The sequence below is a fragment of the Epinephelus moara genome, chromosome 11 (assembly GCF_006386435.1).
Source record: "Epinephelus moara isolate mb chromosome 11, YSFRI_EMoa_1.0, whole genome shotgun sequence".
NCBI lineage: Eukaryota > Metazoa > Chordata > Actinopteri > Perciformes > Serranidae > Epinephelus > Epinephelus moara.
In genome coordinates, this window is record NC_065516.1 from 28,285,089 (window position 1) to 28,299,580 (window position 14,492).

General features: G+C 41.4%; 1 protein-coding gene across 2 annotated transcripts in view; it reads left to right on the forward strand.

Moving 5' to 3' along the window:
* Positions 1-9,303: 9,303 nt before the first annotated feature.
* The window catches only part of olfm3a (olfactomedin 3a), a 57,922-nt gene continuing 52,733 nt past the window's right edge, over positions 9,304-14,492 (forward strand). The window contains exon 1 of one of the 2 annotated variants that reach the window (XM_050056167.1): positions 9,304-9,370. The gene's annotated coding sequence lies outside the window, so the exon portion shown is untranslated. The remainder of the gene's footprint in view (positions 9,371-14,492) is intronic. The other variant, XM_050056165.1, reaches the window with a different exon arrangement.

Sequence of the window (14,492 nt, forward strand, 5' to 3'; positions counted from 1 at the left end):
TTTCCTTTCATTCTGAGTATATAAATGGAAACATGATTGAAATGTCTCCTTTTCTTTGTCATAGAAAGAGAAAACCTGCTTATAAACATGTTCCTATATTTCCTCATCCTTCAGAGAAGAATTAGCAATGGACTTACGCCATATTTCACTATGTATCTAAATGTAATCAGTACTTGACTTTAAGAAGCACACACACTCACACACATACAAAGCCATTTACCTTGACTGGATACGTGTTTGTCATACAGGAAAGCAACAAGGCTTATAATACACAAAGGATGTAAAGGCTCCAACAGAGAGGGGAGGGATTTTAGCACGTCTTTGCATATGTGTGCCAGATGTTCTTTTTTGTGACAAAAACCTTTTATATAAAGCTGAATTTGACTTTGGGTTACAAAGCTATGTCAGGTATTCTTTATCATTTTCAAGTGTTGTGATTAATTCTGCAAAGAAAAACTGCGTGTCTGGCTCACAGGATGTAGACTGTCACGGGCTGCTTATCTTAGACCTGCTTTCTAAATCCCTGTCTCTACATGAAACTAGCCTCGTATAGCCGCCCCACTTCATTTTAGGCCTGATTTCCTTAGTGCGGAATTATGATAGGTTCATTCTATGGATGTATAAAGAGAACTGGATGCACCTTTAGAGACAGGGCGCCATTAATTCCTAAGAAAGTTGCTCAGTTGTGCATGAAGCCAAAAAAGTTTGACATCCTGGGTATAAAATTAGCCGCATCTTCCGCATCACTGGCCCCACAGAACAAGCACACTGAGACTTCTCCCGAGTGGCCAACTTCTGGTTTAGCCTGCCCCTAATTTGAGTCAGGATAAAGTGATGTAATCCTGCAGCTCTTGCAGACTTTCAAAATGTTATCAGACCAAATGGTCGGGCGCTATCTTATGAGGTATGCGCTCCGTTATCACTGTTACCAAAGTGTACACGCGCAGTCAAATAAGAGATGGTTTACAAGTCAGGGTATGTGAGTGGACGTAGTGCATTTGGGTCTGTCATCCACCCTTGGTGAATGGTAAAACGGACCTGTACTTGCATAGCGCCTTTCTAGTTTTCTACACAAGTCACATTCACACACACATTCAAGGCTACCATGCAAGGTGCCACCTGCTACTCAGTTTTTAACACACTCACACCCATGGAACAGCCATTGGGAGCAATTTGGGGTTCTGTATCTTGCTCAAGGATACTCAACGTGCACTGGTGGAGCCGGGGATCGAACCGCTGATCTTCCTGCTCTACTTTCTGAGGTAGTCAATGGATCCATGTTGTTTATTGTGTTAGTCCAAATGCTTGCTTGAACAGGGAGGAACAGGTAACAGAGTCACGCCAAAATGTCAACTTCACATTCTCTATTTGTGGATTATCGGTCTATGATGAGAGAGATAGAGAGCTCCAAGGCATGAGCAGGTGACAGAGAAAATGATCTGATAATCTTTTTCAACTTAACTTGACGCTGACACGTTTCATTTTCTTTTCTCAAGCAGTCATTTATATCATATTGCCTGTAATGGTGTAATGGTGCCTGTTGTAGATGTGCTTCATCACGACCATATCATTACATATTATCATTATCATTACTGTGATAATCTGGCGACCTGTCCAGGGCGTACCCCGCCTCTTGCCCAGTGACAGCTGGGATAGGCTCCAGCCCCCCCGCGTGACCCCTAACAGCATAAGCAGTTATGGAAAATAAATGAATGAATGATGATGATAACTGATGATCATTAGCTGTTTTGGTGTGGCCTCCAGCACTTGATGCCCTGCTTCATGCGTGTGTAAGTAGCAGCAGCGCCGTGGTCGGTACCGCTAACTTCCTGGAATGTCCACTGGTTGCCTGGCAACTGCTCCCAGCCAAGAAATAGTCCTGTGCTAACCTCTGTCAACTCACCGGTGAAACAACCAAGACGTTAAGTGTAAAGTAGTGAGCTTTAGATTTGCTGGTTGGCGGATTTTGTCACCTACCAGGCTCAATGCTAATCGTAGCTAACCAGCTTTAGTGTGCAGACATGAGGGTGGTATCAATCTTTCATCCAACTCCCAGCAAGAAAGTGAATAAGTCAATTTGCTGCAACGTCAAACGCCTGCTTCAGGTTTTCATCTCAGCCTCTGTATCTTAAGAATTATATTGAATTCATCCTGAGTGTCGAGAGTATTTCTAATTAGGCTATGATTCTATTACAACAGATTGTTACAGCCAGATCACTGCAACCCTGCAACTCCTCTTCTCTCCTTGAAATTATAAAGAAGAAAAAAAGAGGCCTAATTAGTATTCAGTCCTGCAGAGCCTCCTTGAAACAAATGTTAGCAATGGCCTGTGTCACTTCAAAGGATTGACCACCGCAAAACCTTTTATTTTCTCCTCCAAGAGTGCAAAAGAAATCCACATAATAACAACTGACAAGTCTGCGCTGAGCGGCAGAAGAAATGGACTTTGTATTTTCTTTTATCTTTCTTTCTTTGGAGTGGGGGTCTTTGTAGAGAAGCGACCAAAGAGAATACTCATGTGGAACCGCACACACAAGAAAAACAATCAAGAAATCCTCCCCGTGGCTTCAGAGGAGAATTCAGCTCCACACTCATGTTACTTTCAACTTGCTTTTGAGTCCTTTAAAACAAATACTGTGTTTGTCTCAGGAGCGTTCTTGCATCCTTAATAGGTCTTTTTACATATTCAGGACGTACAATTTATTTAAATGAAGCAATCAAACTTCTTTGAGTTGTTGTGGAAGATCATAGTAATAATCTCCTACATTATCATATAAATAAGTGACAGCTCGCAGGAAGTGATGCTTTCTTTATACCATTCTGGACTGTTTAGAATAAATAGAAGAAGAAGAAGCCAACATGAGTGAACAGACAGAGTGCCAAGATGTAGTTTTATGTCCTTTAATGGCCACCATCCAGATCACAGTGACCAGTTTGACAAAGTTTAGTCAAAACCTAAGACTACAGCTTTGTTTATACTCCATTTATGCACTGACCTAAATCGAGCTCTGTTATACTGACTGTAACCACTGATTGTTTTAGTTGTGTGTTCAGTAGGTACATAATTACAGGCCCATCACTCCCAGGGACCATTTAGTGTTCAGCAACACTCCCAGTTGCCCCAACATAGATGAGAGAAAAAACATTTACTGCTGTCCAAATTGCGCTATCCTCTGGATCAGAGGATGTGAGAGGACTACGCAGCACCCCGGGGAGCACACAGGGTCCTGGCAGTCACACTGGGCTTTAAGTGCAGCTGAAATACTCATCTGAGACAAGAGAGCAGCAATCCTCCATTTGGACCCACTGGAGGAACAATCACCTCGAGACACAGAGACATGGTGTGCAGCCTTTTAACAGAAAGTGTTTCAGGTCAAAGTTGATTTCACATGTCACACAGGTCAAAATGTGTCTGACATCGGGATAAAAACTAGCTTTAGTGACTTAGGCTCAGATTTATACAGCTTTACGTACATTAATGCTTCACTGATTTCACATTTTGGTGACCATATTCAATCGATACCTCCAGGGTGTATGGGATATTCTCTCCAGGCAAAATTTTTAGAAACTTAACATTTAAACCCACCATTATAGAGCATATGAACCAAAAATCTTACATCAGGGGTTGTCAAAGTTTGGATGACTGAGTGCCATTTTTTAGGAACCAGCATATGATTGAGGACCGCACAGAAGAAATGCATGCACGATTACTTTTTTATGACATATTACACTATGACATTTTTATAAGATACTATATTATGAGTTTTTTTATGACCTGCGCTACTATCGATATTGACAATGATATGGCCTATGTAACACTCACATTACTGCATTTAATATGATAATAAACAACAGTTAGTTCCAATCAGGGCGGCATGGTGGTGCAAGAGGGTTCCTAGTTCGAACCCCGGGGTGGGGGAGCCCTTCTGTGTGGAGTCTGCATGTTCTCCCTGTGTCAGCGTGGGTTTCCTCCAGGTACTCCAGCTTCCTCCCACAGTCCAAAGACATGCAGGTTAATTGGTGACTCTAAACTGTCCGTAGGTGTGAATGTGAGTGTGAATGGTTGTCTGTCTCTATGTGTCAGCCCTGTGATAGTCTGGTGACCTGTCCAGGGTGTACCCTGCCTCTCGCCCAATGTCAGCTGGGATAGGCTCCAGCCCCCCTGTGACCCCTAACAGGATAAAGCCTGATTTATGGTCCTGCGGCGTACCTACGATGTACCTACGTCGTTGCCATGACGCTGTCGTGAACCCTTCTCCGTCACTCCATTTCATCGCGGTGCAATTCACCGCCAGAGCGATAGGGGGCTGCGTTCCTTTCCTGAATGGTTATCGTCGTCTCTAGTTGATTCTTTGTTTAGCTTCCGGCTTTTCCGGTCACAGTGAACAATGGCGACTGAGAGAGAGAGAATCTTGCTGGAGTTGGAGTTGTTGGATGTTGAAGAAAGTATGTTAATACTGCAACATCTACATCGCAACAGAAGATGTTTAAAGATGGCGGGGATGGCGCAATCTGGAAATACGGAACCGAAATGCATTGCTACCAAGCAAACCAATCATAGTCCTCTTGGTCTGCGCTGGGTCTGCGTCGCCTCAACGTGTAGTTACATTTTTTGGGAGGTGCCTCCTGCGTAGCCACGTACCCTACGACGTAGGTACGTCGTTGATTTAACGCAGGACCATAAATCAGGCTTTAGTGGTTACAGAAAATGAATGAATGAATAGTTCTGACCAAGCAATCTGATTGGAGAAGAAACATTCCATGAGTGCTAATATTCAGTATAACAGCACTGGGACTTTAAACTCTGCATGTATCACTCCAATTTACAGGTGTTCTGAACCGTTAATCACATTAACCTTTAATTAGCCTACATTAGGGGGTCGTGGTGACAACAAAAGAAGAAGAACATCTTTCCACAAGTAACATTTGGGTTAAATAATGAAGGGTAGCCAGAAAAGGACAAAGGGAAGGAAAGAAGCCTGAACACTTCACTGCAAATCTCCAGGTGCTCATATGACAGTAGAAGTTGACACAACATGCAGATTAAGCTGCTAACTTATCTGCATCACACATATGTCACAAAAGCGGACTTATTTTACTGGTTGCAAAATAAATGAAAACACACAGATGTAGGTTACATACAAAGTAGCTGGCCTGTGGTAAGTGTCGACTTACACAGGTCATCCATGGAGGGGACAATGGTGGTGCTTTATGCTAATGCCAACATGCTAATATGCTCACAATGACAATGCTAACATGATGATGCTTATCAGGTATAATGTTTACCATGTGAACCATGTCAGTTGGAATTTGCTTATCAGCACTACACACAAACTACAGCTGTGAGGCTGATGGGAATGTCATTAGTTTTGCAGGTATTTGGTCAAGTATTAGAAAGATAAAAATTCTGTCCTGACAATGAAAAGTTTAAATCACCAAAGTTATTACAATTAAGGGACATTTCACGACAGTCAATCTAATAGTTGAGATATTCTAGTCTGGGCCAAAGTGGTGGACTGGATCAACTTCCTGATATGAGTCATGCTGCTGGCATGCTAAAAAGATACTACTGAGAAAAACAAAGAATATATTTCTTCTTCACATACTTAAGATCAAAACATAAACATATTCACTCAGATGTCAGTTCTTTAAAATATTTGCAGGTGTGGGTCCTTGAACTCTGCCTATGCAGCTTAGTTTTCTCTGTCGAGCATGTGAGGGTGCGTTTGGTGGTAAAAACAGGTTAATAATTCACATTCTGCAGCGAGAGGCTTTCCTCAGCTTTCGAGGTCTTTTTTTTTAACAGGTGAAATATTTGTCAGGGTCTCAAAAAGCCTGGAATTAAAAGTTTGGTTTTATTTGCATTTATTTTTCTAATTGATTAATGTCATTACTAAATTAATCTTGGCTGAATAAATTAGTCGAGAGACTGAACTTGGAAAACAGCTTTTGACATTGTCTTTGAATATTGATATTTTTAGCTACTGTGGCTTGTTATAAAGGCAGTGCTGAGATTACTGTCTGATTTCTACCATATCCTACAGACCACCTAAACTGTATTTTTCTTTTTTTCAGAATCCTAATGTCACCTTTTCAAGAGGTAATTTTGGCCATTTGCAATTAGCGATTAAGAGGGGCTTAAAAAAAGCCTAAATGTCAGCAGCAAATACACACAGCCCGCAGCGCTTTTATGTCGGGCGCTGATGGCTTACTGAGGCACACCAGGAAAGTATATTGGAAAATTAATTAAATGTTTTGTATTACTCAATTATCATAATTTTGTTTTCAAGTAGAACAAGAATAATGTTCTTTATGACGTTCCCCAAATAAATGCAATTTAGTTAAAAGGGCTTTAATTGAATATATTTGGAAGACTGCGAGTTGTCAGAGTCAGAACAGTCACAACAGCGAGCTCTGATCGGCCGACTGCAGCAGTAGCTCCTCTGGTTCAAACAAGGTGAAACAGCTGAGTGGAGGCTTTCAAGCTTTAATGCAAACAACTTTCTCTGGTGGTAATCAGGGCCAGTGTTGAACTGTGGTGCTAATGGCCAGAGGTAGACTGAACTTACGTCAAAAGAGGTGGGTTTTTGATATAAAACAGTGTCTTTTAATGTCTTTCTTCAACATAGGACGACTTTAACTCCTCTAATAGAGCTCTAATGTTGCCTCAAACTCCACCAACCCCCTTTCAGCATCCTCAAAACACTAAAACCTAGTATTATGAACAATAATTTATCCACCTCATTCATATATACTTGATCCCTCTTCACATTTGTAGCATCTCTCTACATGACAGATGGGTTATCGCCACATGTGCACTTCATTTTTACTATTCCTATAAGACTCACCAACCCAAAGCCGTGCATTAAACATGCAGGCAGAGTGCTCGGTCAGCACAGATAGGGATTGAGTGGCAATCATTTTAAAGCACGATCCTGGCTCTCAGCTCTGCGCAGCCCTTCAGACAGGACCTTGGGAAATCTGCTCGATACACTGACTGGCTGGGAAGCACCAGGGAATGATCTTCCTTCTTGACTCCAACCCCTCTGTTACCGTCACATCCATTCTCAGCGAACTGTGTGTATAGGATGCAAGATGCTCTAAGCTATTTTTGTGATTCAGTTAATTAGCAACCCCAGCAGCCTGATGTTAATGTATTCTCTATAGAGAAGACGAAGGCACTGATCAACTGGCGTAGGGAGCCAGGGCGCTGAAATTACTTTCATAACAATTGACAATTACATTTGTATATGTCAGTGCCACATATCTGCTCTGGGACTGTACAAGTTTTCCGCTGTTTCGGCTCTGTAGAGGCCCTCAGTCCAGACTCATGTACGGTAGGATCAAGGCTCTAATCAGGCATCTGAGAAGCAGATTATTTATACACCTTTCTCAGAAAAGAGAAAACAGAAATATGAGGCAGATGTCAAAATCACTGTTATTGTCAGGGTAACAGCCTCATCACATTCCAGGGGCATCATCAGCAAAACGGTGGATAAAAGCCCGTCAAACACTAAGGTAGTTGGGATTTTCTAGGATTTAAGTGGATATGCAATTGTGCTAAAACAATTTCCCTCTTGGTAAATCAGCCACCTGAGGTTTTTGTTTTATACGGGAGGAAATTCTTTAACTTAAAACACTATGAAGCCTCAGCTAAACACAAATAAACCTTTATCCACAAGGAGGTGAAGCGCTAAATACAGTTTAACTTTATATCAATTTATGTCAAGAAAAAGTCTAATTAAAAAAAGTAGTCATCCATCATTTCTAAAACAAGCAACTCCAAAGATAGTTGAATATAGTCTATTTAATGGGTTGTAATAAAATAATTAAATTCTAGTTAGTTGGATAACGTACCTGTCACAAAATATATGGGAAAAAAAATATGTGTGAATTTAATTAATTACCTCTGATCTGACCTACAACGTCAACGAGATTTGGGGTAGCAGGAGCTATTTGATAGCACAGACAGGCTGAGAACAGGCTGGCAAATTGCTAGGACAGTTTTGGAGCTCCTTTTTAGATCCATAAAATTCCTTGGATGTGAAGGCCTTCCATTGCGGCTGTATAGCCATTGAGATGGAGTTTAGTGCGGCTAATGATGGAGTGGATGTCGAGCAGAGATATGATTTGCTCAAGGCATCTGAGTGTCTTCAGCGAAGAGACTTGGTGTTCAGCCCCATTGAAAATGAAATATTGGAAATTTTGGCGCATACAGTCCAGAAAGAAATTGTGTCTGAGGTGGGGGAGCGTGTATACTTAAACCCAGTGGTTCCTAACTGGTCCGGATTTCTCCTTTGTCATTGGTTCAAGGTCCACACAGTTAAATATTCAGAGTCATACTTGTGTTTGGCCATGTTGTTGAGCTAGTTTGCTGTCTAAGTAGCTGTCATTTAGTCACTCACTCTACAACAGGAAACTGCACTTCAAAATAAAGGCCAGAAATTCACTGCATTATAAAATGAAGTGTGTTTTTTTTTTTAACAAACTTGACACATTTGGGAGTCACTTGCAGTCCATGCAGTTACACCTCCAAAACACAAGTGGGTGATGGAGGTTTCTGTCAAGTGCTGTAAAGTTTAGTTGATTCAAAATACACACATTAAACATGGCTTAATAGAGAAAGTTTCAAACACAAGTACACAAATCAGCTTCACTCTTACTCGCAGCATTCACAAGCAAACACTCGTCTTTATCTGGACACATTTACCCCACAAATGCAACGTGCTGAAGTTTTTAGCACAAGCCTATGGCATTTTACATTATATAAATTAGTCTAGCAGCTAGCAGACTTCTTTCTACTCATATGAAGCCAGGGACAGCAGCAACATTTAACAAAGGTAATGTTAGAAAATTTGGCTCCATTACAACTCACAAGGTTCACTGACAAAACAACTGTCTTGTACTAAACACGTTTTCCAAACAAATATAACATGCTAACATTACTAGCACAAGTCTATGGCATTTTACATTGTATAGATTAGCCTAGCGACGAGCGGAGATTTCCTCTGCTCATATGAAGCCAGGATAAATCACACACAAGACTTAAAATGCTATTTTTGTGGAGGCTTTATTGTCCTCATAATTTATTGTTTCTTATCTGTGAAATTAAAGTAAATAAAAGCTTTGTTTCCACTGAGGGAAATGGTTTCAGCTTACAGGAGGTCTGAGAGAACACTGTTAAGAACTACACTTACAGAGTTGACTTGAACGCATCGTGGATTTACACCACCACATCAGTAGATGGCGCTCGCGCGTTCCTGTTGATCCGTACTTTCTCTCCAGGCTCTACTTAGCGCGAACAAGAAACAAAATGGCGCTGGCCATATTATGACGTTAATCCTTCTTGTGTGTCTTCATTGATCCACAGGTACAGTGAAAACTCCTTCTAAACTCTCTAGTTTATGCTCAGTCAAAGGAGAATGAATAAGAAACTGTTTTTCTGTGTTGTAGGATGACTGTGACGTATATAAAATATTATGCTGTGTGGTTAATTGTGTGTATCTGCTCAGACATATAGACAACGCATCATGCTAGTTTGCCTGCTTCCAGTGGTAAAGCACAGTTGTAGCTGTAATCCTGTAGGTCTCATAGCAATGATTTGAGTTAAGTAAATGTGTTTTCATGTTGCTAAAATTGTATTATCACTTAGGTGACTTAAGTGTTAGCTCTTGTTTAGAGTCACTTTATATTTATTGTTTATATTGTTGTGACACTGTCATGTTTAGAGTTTATTGTGCACAGCAGAGTTGAACAGGTAATGTTAGCACAAGGGTCATGATGCAGTCATGTCCATATATTTTGTTTTATTGTAAATTTGATATTTTGGTTTTCATAAATGTATGTTTCAGTACTTTGACAAATTTGGTTTATATTGCTAATTATTAACCTTTTATTTACACTTGTTTTGCAATTTTTTATATTTTATTTTGCACATAGTTTGCTTTTTTGTCAGTATTAGTGCATCTGACTCGCAGTTGTGGGTCAGTGTTTATATGAAGTGTTTTTCTACAGTGATGCTGAGAGTGAGTTGGATGAAAATCTTTTTGCTAGTGTCAGAAATAAAATGGTGCTGGCTTGTTTAAGACGTTAATCCATTATGTGTCTGTTCATTGAGCCACAGCCAGTGCACCGCCGATCCACAGTGCTATTTAGCCTGTGCATCACACGTTGCCGGCTCACATACCCCTCGTCATATATTGATGTATTGGTCATGGACACTGTGTCAAGTTCTGTCTGTTATATTGTCTTCTTTCAAAATACACTTCCATTTTCACAGGAAATAAACACACTACTTTATTTCCTTTCACAAACACACATGGTTGGGTTTAGGCAACAAAAACACGTGGATAGGTTTAGGAAGAAAGAACCGGGTTTGGATTTAGAATCTTACGGGACGTGACTACTGCTCCCTCGAGTGAAAGTCAATGTTTGTTCGCATATTTCCCTAAATTTCTATAAGAAAGCCACAAACATACTCATCATTATCCTTATACAATAATGGTTTCCCGATTGTTAGTCATTAGTATCGTCTCTTCCTGCAGTAGATCATCAAGTAGTAATATGAATATTCCAGCCCCTGCAGTATTAATCATGTGATAGATGGGGACTGTCAGAGGAGAGGCATGTAGGAGTTTTCTGAATCCATTGTTGCAGGCAGAGTGGACTCCAGGCATCAGTCACTCTCAGAACATCCTTGCAGAAAAACCTCGGACTGCTATTAATGATTCAGTGGACAAAATGACACCCCTGTGGTAGCGCTGAACTGGTACCTAGTGTATACGTTCTTGTTCTGTGTTTGCCTTTCCAAATCCTCAAGTGGACTTCAAGGCCATATTTAAAAGGGGAGATAAAGAAGTAGAGGCAGTGATCAGAGAGGCACAGCAAGTGATTGTGAACAAGCCCTAAGGCGCATGCCAAGGCTCCCTTCGTTAGAAAACCTGAGAGACTGTCAACAGCAGATCCACGGGGACCCATAACAAAGCTCACCCCATGAAATGCTTCAAAGACACGCTCTCATTTGAATAAGTTCAGATGAGCCCCGTTCTGCACTCTCCCATCCTGAGCACGAGGTATTGTATCCGTGCATGGCAATGAATCCTGAACAGGACAACAGGCTCTCTGACCTCCCTACCAATAAATTCTAGTGCATCTCCTGGGAGGTAGTGAGCCGGTGAGCTCTTAAATAGCAGGTAAGGGACAAGCGTGAAGATTGTGTTTACCAGCCAAGGACAAGGGAGGCAAATCTCACAGGGCGGGGAAGACACCGTACAATAGATCTTGGCAGCACCTGTTAAAACATTTAACAGGTAGACTTTTCAGAAGCCATTTCTTTACACGAAAAGGAAGAGGGGATCTCAGGAAAATGAAGGAAAAGGGGAATGAGGCAACACAAGGCGGGGATAGATCTCTGTGTTCATATTTAATTAATAGCATTAAGCGAGACAGATCAGACTACATGGAGGAAAGCTGCATCATACTAAAACAACACCTTAAAGCCATTCTCCTGATAATAATTTAATAATACTGCTTCAGTTAAACTGGCACCTGCCTGGTGTGGGTGTATTATAAAAGACAAAATATTGAGTTAGGGTTGTGATGGATTTTGAAGCAGACCTTGCCTGTCTCTGTGTGAGTAGCTGCATAATTGATTCTGTGAATTATTAATTCCTTGAAAATGCTGGTGTTAGCTGGATGGGCAATTACCACTGTATGTGTTTATAATGTGTGTAAGCATGCATTAATCCAGTATTCCTTTTCTTCTTTTGTGGCTCTCTCAGTTTTTATTTCACAGCGTTAGGCAAGATAAGCCAGGGTTTAAACAGTAAATACTTTATGAGCAGTGGAACCCAGTTCTGGTTGGTTTGGTAACAGCACAGTCTTACATTTCACATCCCCATTTTCCAGCTTCACTTGAAAGTACTCATTCAATCTCTCCTGCTTTATACTTAATCACATTTTCATGTCACTGTTTTAAAACCTTCCGACAACTACACATTCTCATACTGTGCCACTTCCACTGTCACTGAAGTATTTTTGTTTTTAAAAGTCCCTGAGTGCCTATAGTTAAGTGCTCTTTGGTAGTTGAGTGTGGTGTGTTGCACTGATATAATGCACAGAAAGTGTGTTTTCATTCGCGTGTTTTCATGCGCATTCTTTGAGTTTGCACATAAAAAACCTGAGTGGTATAACGCTTGAATTTAAAATGTTTTTATGCTGCACCAAGGTGGGAAAGTTAGTATGTTCATATTTGAATAACAGTAGTGGATGGTGAGCGGAAGCCAAATTAATTCATATTTTCTTTTGATGATTTTCTGGGAATTTGGTTTTGCTCCATGTTAGGATGGAAACATGACTAACTTGATCTGACCAAAAATAAAATAGACATGAACATGAATCATCTGCAGTGGTGGAAAGTAACTCACGTTATGTACTTAAATATACATTTTGGGAACTTAGACGTTATTCAACATTTGAAGTTAGTCACTACCTTTCAGATACTTTTCAGATAAACCCTAAAAAACATATGATGAGATGCATTTAATAAATTGTAGGGTGATTTTGTCGAAATGCGGCACTTGGGCAGTGACTTGGGATATTAGACACCAATGAAAAAAGCTGTCCTTTAACATAGGCATGACACATGGCCAGTTGCCGATATAGTTAAAGGGCGGCCTGCGTTGTAAGGGGGAAACACAGCAGGACAAAATTGAAAGTGGGCGAAAATCCGAGTGGGGCAGGCAGGAGAGGTGGTGGATGGGTCCAACAAACATGGACTATCACCTGGGAGAGCGGTGTTTGTGTCCCTTAAGATTATAAAGCCAAACCCTGTTCTTTTATCCTGAATCCAACCACATGTGTTGAAGGAAAAAAAAGTCAATTTGTGTTTTTGTACTGATGTAGTATGTTTATTTTGAAGGAGACTGTATGTAAATGGCAAATTTCCTATGAAAACAGAAGTGTATCTTGAAAGAAGACAATCCATGTAACAGGTGGAACTTGACACGGCGTCCCAGAGTGTCAACAATCAACACACCCAGGGTACCTTGCACGTCGTATCTGGACGTGGAGAGTCTATGACCAAACGTTGATATGTGACGAGTAGGGATGCTAAGATCTGGATCGCGGATCAAAAATATGCTGCGATCCAGCCAAAAAACGTGGATTGGATCGGATCGCACTGCAGGGGAAAAGTGCGATACTAGCACTCCATTCCACAAATCTGCTCCAGCTTTTCCATCCAGCACTTCATTGTAACACACGAAGAAGAGAAGAGAGGAGAGTGGGAGGGGGAGGTCACGTGATAACAACAACTGGGTGAAAAACAGTGTGAATAGTTGAAAAAAATGTCAGCAGTGTGGCAGTACTTTCTTCTGAAAAGCGAAAAAGACGGAACGGCTGAATGCAAAACGTGTCTTAAACGTATAAACGTAAATATTTAAATATCTAATAAATGGCTCAAGTTTTGTCATAATAACCTACTGCTGTGGACTATTCATCTCGGGCAGTATGTTATTCTCATTTTGAGTAATAGCACTTGATCAAGCCTTTTCTATTATTCCACATTACAAAATAAGTACCAAAAAAAGTGAACCTATTGATCAGAACAGAGAGATAGAAATATGCGCTGGTATCGGATCGGTATCAGAACGGTACTAGCCGTGCGTTCACACCAAATGCGATGGATGCGATGTCATCGCCTGTAACGCGAGTATCGCGTCGCTTGATCACAAATGTCACCTTTTTGATCATCGCTTCGTCGCTTCAATCGCGATGACGCAACCCTCCTCCTGCAATTTTCTTCACCTCCCGCTATTTTCTCGTCAACGAGTTAACTACCGTAGCTGCTCTTTATCTGTTGTGGACATCTGATTTGGATCGGAGACCCAAACGCCGCCGTGTCTGGGTTCACAATATCCTCCAGAAACGCACACAGCTGGGTGAATATCATCACCTCCTGCAAGAGCTGCGTCTGGATGACGGTCGTTTCCAGCGATACTTCAGGCTGACGCTGGCCCAGTTTGAGGACCTGTTGGCCCGTATCGGTGCGAGGGTCTCCCGCCTGGACACCAACTACAGGTGCTCCATCCCAGCTGCGGAGCGCCTGTCCATCTGTCTCCGGTTTGTAGCTTATAATTTCTTTATGAATGGTTGGATATCAACGCTGATTGGATGTCGCGGCACAGTGTCACGCGATGTCGCTTGAAAAGTTCAAATTTTTCAACTTAAAGCGACACGCGATGAGGCGATGGACGCGTCATCGCTTCATCGCGTCGCTCTTATCACCTGAAACGCGTCGCCCGAAGCGACATCGCGTGTCATCGCGTCATTTACATTGATTTTGAATGGAAACTTGTGGCGTTCATCGCGTTTGGTGTGAACGCACAGTAGGGCTGTGGTATCGGTATTGGATCGAAAGTGAAAAAGCTGGATCGCAGCATCCCTAGTGAAGAGGTTGAAGTGAGAATGTGTTAGGTTTCCAATCTCCACTG